The sequence below is a fragment of the Malurus melanocephalus genome, unplaced genomic scaffold (genome assembly GCF_030028575.1).
Source record: "Malurus melanocephalus ecotype Western Australia unplaced genomic scaffold, MMel_1.1 scaffold_9, whole genome shotgun sequence".
NCBI lineage: Eukaryota > Metazoa > Chordata > Aves > Passeriformes > Maluridae > Malurus > Malurus melanocephalus.
Window position 1 is genome coordinate 1,013,500 of NW_026623241.1, and position 6,001 is coordinate 1,019,500.

The following is a 6,001-nucleotide window of genomic DNA, read 5'->3' on the forward strand; positions in this document are numbered from 1 at the left end:
GTTATGAAAACACAAAGTAAGAAATGCAGTCTGAGATGTCAAGTGGGCAGAAATCTACAGTAAAACATCTGAATAAAGTGAAAATGTTTTAGATTCAATTATTACATAAGTAAATTAAAAAATACAAATATTTAATTTGTTCACTGATTTCATGCTTAATGCCCATCCTATATTGACACTTTGATGAATGTCTGTCGACCCAAAACATTATTGCAAGCATGGAAAGGTTGCTAGGCTGTGCAAACAAAATGAGATGGATTGTTTGAGAACATGTCAGGACAGGAAAAGAGGTCTTCCAGGCTCTGGATAGTTGGTAAAGTCCTCTGACAGCTACAAAAACTTCACTCAAGGTTGTGGAAGAYGTGCCTGAACTGTGATAATCAGATAAAAAACCAATTCACTAAAACTTGTTCTATTTCTTATTTGGAGGTCATTACAGGGAAGCCACACTCAATTTTACTTGAGTTACTCTCTCCAAATGTGACTCCCCACAAACTCCAATACACTGACTTCAGCTRTGCAGACAGTTGGAATTTCTGAGCTGTTTATACATTTCAGAATTAATCACACTCATAGATGCAGCTTGGATCCACTTGGTTTTGTAACTAATCAAATTATGGGTATATTGGTATAATTCAAAATATTGGGCTGACATCAACTAGAAAAAGAATGTATTTGACTCCAATAAAATAACTGATAAATAAACTGTACAAACTCTTAGAATAATTGGAGGTGAACCTATCCATTGATCTGTGAAGGGATTTGGAATGATACTGATGAAATTGGCTGTGGGCATCTCAATCAATGGAAGATTACTGGCTATATTTGGAAAAATAAAATAAGAATATAGTAAATAAAACTGTACAGTTTTTCCATATTTAAAAATGTGTTTTGGGGGATCCCTTAAAAGTCATATTTTTTCTTTTCATCTACTTAGAAACTGCCCAACTCTTTATATGAAGAAAGAACTCAGACATTCGTGCAACTGAACTCCATACAATAATTTTAAGCTTTGAAATGAGTAAAACATTCTGTACTGTAGCTATTTTAATCTCGTTTCTGTACTAGATAGCTGTGCAAGCTACAATATTGATTCATCTGGGTGGAATGAAATATGACTAGCAATAGTGATACAGAAMAATCTGTTGATCTGATTTCCATTCCCTGCCACTGCTCCAGATCATGAATACTTTAGCTTCCAATTGTTCAGCCAAAGAGTGGGAAAAAATACTSTGAGATAGGAGCAGTAGCTTCAAAATTGTTGAAAATTTAATTTTGTGGTTTCTCTATTGTGGTGGTACAACTCCTCTTCCTCCTTGGTTCCACTCTTGAATCTCACAGAATCATAGAACAACTTGAGTTGGAAGGAACCCACAAGGATCACCAAGTCCAGCTCCTGGCCCTGCAGAGGGCAGCCCCAAGAGTCACACATGTGCCCAAGACCTTTGTCGAAATGCTTCTTGAACTCTGCCAGGGTGGTGCTGTGACCGCTTCCCTGGGGAGCCTGTTCCAGTGCCCGAATACCCTCGGGGTGACAAACCTCATCCTAATATCCAATCTAAACCTCCTCTACACAGCTTCATGCCACTGGGTCCTGTCACTGGCCACCAGAGAGAAGAGATCACTGCCTGCCCCTCTGCCTCCTGCTTGCAAGGAGGCAGAGCAGCTTGCAAGGAGCTACAGACCATGATGAGCTCTCCCCTCAGACTCCTCCAGGCTGAACAGACCAAGTGACCTCAGCCACTACTCATATGGCTTCTCCTCCATACCCTTCACCATCTTCACAGCCCTTCTTTGACCTGCTCCAATTGCTTAACATCCTTGCTGTAGCAAGGTGGTGCCCAAAACTGCCCACGGGACTCAAGGCAAGGCCACACCAGTGCAGAGCAGAGTGGCACAATCCTCTCCCTCGACCAGCTGGTGACACTGTGTCAACTGGCTTATCAACTGCTTATACTGCCTATAGTACAGTGATATCACTGTGTATTGTCATTAGAATATGGAAGCATAAAATATATTAATTGTGTCACTGTGAATAGTATTTGTTTTCATATTTAAAACATATTAATAAACATGACTTCCTTTCTTATTCATGCCTTTTCCTCCCAAGACATAATAAGCAGAACACTGAAATCTCCACACTATTTTCCACATTCAAGTCTAGGACAGATWTCATAAAGAAACTTTTTTTCAACAGACTCCTTTATTGCATCCAAAGAAATTAAATAAAATGTTGTAAAAACAGTTTGAGTGCTACCACTTTAGCTTTAAAAGCATGATGGGAGCAATTATGCATACCTATCATAGCAGCAAGGCTGAAGAGGTAAATGTAGGAAATACCACCTCCAGAAAGCTTCATCAAATACTTGGAGGCAGAAAGCAGGGCTTACAATACCTTTTATCCCAGCCTTGACAGATGACGTCAGATTCCAGTCCCAGCAGTGACATTTCTTAACTGCTCAGACCTTGAAAACATGCGTTGGAGCTACTATGATTCAAGTGCTCCTCTCTGAAATGTTTATTTTCCTAGAACATCTCTGTGCTCATGCTGTTACGTTGCAGATTATTTACAAATGCCCTGGCTGAGTGGTTGATGGTGTTTACTGTGCATCAAGCCTTTCAAAATCCTCATTCTAAAAGCAATGCTGTYGTACATGTTAAGGGCTAAGGTGCAGGATTCAGATGAAATAAAGCATCTTTTTTGTTTGAAAGATGCTGCCAGTTCTGCACAAACACAGAGGAAACTGTCATAACACAATCTATATGCCAGAGTAAAGCTATAAAACATAAAATCCTTAAAAAAAAMCAGGAACGATGTGGTTCATAAAAGAGTTGGAGAATTTTAGTTACATAAATGCAAGGTACAGACCTGAGTATTTTTTTGCATTTATAAGATATGTGTGTTTAACAAATAAAATGAATTTTCATTCAACTAATTCCGTCCTACATTATGGCACCAATTATTTTAGCTTTTGTTAGGAAAGGGTTTGGCAGATATAACGGCTATGCCTGCCTTGGGGAAATCATTCTCTTCCAGTCACGCTGATCAACTTTCTCACGCGAACTCATATATCTTGCATTATAGTCCATTACAGGTACATCTGAAAAAAACAAATAAATGTTTAAAAACTTGACTAATAATAAATTGTCCTTGCTTAATTTAAAGTGAAAGTTGGTTTTGCAGTATTTGTTTTTGCAGAATTGGATTTCAGCAGGATTCTACCTCTATTCATTCCTTAATTGCATATATATTTAATTTCTGCCACTCCCTTAGGGATTAAAATATATTTGCCATTGAGATTCAATATAAACAATTTTTATGACAGCTCAACATTTAATCTCCATGCAATTGACAACTAATTGTTGTTGACATTTAATTKCATGATTTTCTAAAGATCTCTTTTGTTAAAGAGTTTGCAGTACAGGTCAGTAATATTCAGAACATGCTTCCCGCGTACACTCATTTCAGGATCCCAGTGCTGCCACTGAAGGTGGAGATGATTCCTAGCCTAGGTGTTCTGAGTAAGTGTGCAGTGAGAGAGAGTTTACTGCAGCTATTTACACGTACAGCCTATACAGGCTTTTCACTTATGACAGTGCAAAAACTATCAAGTGCCTACAATGTACCTGTTCTGCTTGACTTACACATAATTGTACACAAATGAAAAAAGTACTGATGAAGTAAGTTACACAAATTTGGACATCTATAATTTTCCCACTAAATAAAATTCTGCTGGTTGCATCTGCTATGTCATAACAAAGAGTGAAAGTACCAGAGAATGAAATCTTCTGCCTTCACATGCTSCCTTCAGGCTGCGTGGGTACTAGTGAAGCACTCTTCTGATGGTGTGTTCAACGTAGCCTGGACAAGAATGAAATGTTTTGAGTGCCATTAGAGCTGTGGGGCACACAGCTCTCTCAAAGCTGGAGRGGAAGGTTATTACACAGAATATGTACCATTCTCTGCTCTCATCAGATATTCAAGTCCCAGTCCTCTCTGGCTCATCCATCGCCCATTATCACATCTAACTTTTTCATGTATTAATCTCTTTTTATCAATTTATACTCCTCAGGCCTACATTGTATTCTGCTGTTCACCCTGTTGCCTGGTGATGAGGAGCACATGGAATCCAAAGGACAGTGTTGTGATAAGTTGGTTCATGAAATCACCACATGCTTTATTAAAACAGTTTGACAGCCCCAGCAAAATTTTGCCCAGTTTGTGACACCTTCATRTATCTGAGGGGGGAGGGGAAGGGAACTGCGAAGTGCAGAGAAGACTCSTGCCTCCCAGTAACCCCGCCTACCAACGGTCATCATAGCAACTGCAAAAGACCCCAATAACAGCACAATGCAGACCAATCAGGATCTCTGAAAACTTCTAGAAACACCAGCTAGGGACAGAGGGGGTGTAAAAAGGAGGCTCAGACTACGTGCTGTGCGGTGTCGTAGGTGTTGGTGGGGGAGACTCACCTAGCTGGTGTCCCAGGTGCAGCCGGTCACTCGCTTAGCCCGCCCAGATCTGTGGTTGCTTGACTAATATAGGTTTGCTTAATGCTTCTTTATTAATTAATTAATAAATTGTTAATTGGATTCTAACCTCTGATTGGCTATTGAGGCTCAATTTATCACAAGTGTGATGTGGTCAGGAACGGACAGTGTTGGCCCAGGAGCACAGCTATCAGACTGCACTTCGGTGGCTGGCTTAAAGGGGCTTTGTGATAAGTCACTTCATGAAATCGCCACATGCTTTATTAAAACAGTTTGACAGCCCCAGCACAATTTTGCCCACTTTGTGACACCTTCATGTATCTGAGGGGGGAGGGGAAGGGAACTGCGAAGTGCAGAGAAGACTCCTGCCTCCCMGTAACCCCGCCTACCAATGGTCGTCATAACAACCGCAARAGACCCCAGTAACAACACAACGCAGACGAATCAGAGTCTCTGGAAACTTCTAGAAACACCAGGTCACCTAGAGACAGAGGGGGTGTAAAAAGGRGGCTCAGACTACGTGCAGCGCGGTGTCRTAGGTGTTGGTGGGAGAGACTCACCTAGCTGGTGTCCCAGGTGCAGCCRGYCACTYGCCTARCCCGCCCAGCGCTGTGGTTGCTTGACTAATATCTGTTTGCTTTATTAATTAATTWATAAAYTGTTAATTGGATTCTAACCTCTGATTGAATATTGAGGCTCAATTTATCACAGGCTTGTCTGTAGGCTCACCTTAACAGTGACCTCCTGATGCTGCCTGCCTTTTACACATCATTTGGGACTTCCCATGGATAAATCGTGTTAAAAGAGAAAACACTGTGCTTCTCGTGCTCTTTTACCCTCCCGAGGAAGAGCCTGAGGTTGGTCAGGAGGAATTTGAGTCTGTTCTCTCCTATGAGTCAGTGACACCATGTGTGCCAGATCCCAGGGTGCCAAGAATCCTTCCCGCACCTTACCGACTTGCATGACATGGAAACCAAAAAAACTCAGGCTCCAAAACCATGACTACTTATGGTGAACCCAGAACATAAAGAGACATTTATGTTTTGGTGAAGGATGTGGTTAGGTTCTGGAGAGCTTGGCATTAGAGTCACTATTATTATGGGGTCACTACATCAGAGCACAAAAACTTACTATTCGTATAGTAATTTGATATAATAGAGCTTTCCTTTTTTTTTTTTTTTAAGTTTTAATTACATAATTCTGCGTGTTGTCACCACATTTATAAAGCACCAAAACTAATCCCTCCCCGCAGGTGCTCGGCAGGAACAAGCAGCTTTGTGTCTCCAGCAGGCCCCACAAAGGTGACACTCGTGGAGCCGGGTGTAAAGCAGCCCCGACAGGGAGCGAGTCCGGGTCCCGCCCTCACGCTCGGTGACAATCCCGCCCCATTCCCGCCGAGCCGGGTGTAAAGCAGCCCCGACAGGGAGCGAGTCCGGGTCCCGCCCTCCCGCTCGGTGACAATCCCGCCCCATTCCCGCCGCAATTCAGCGCGCGGGGCCGGCTGGCGGCG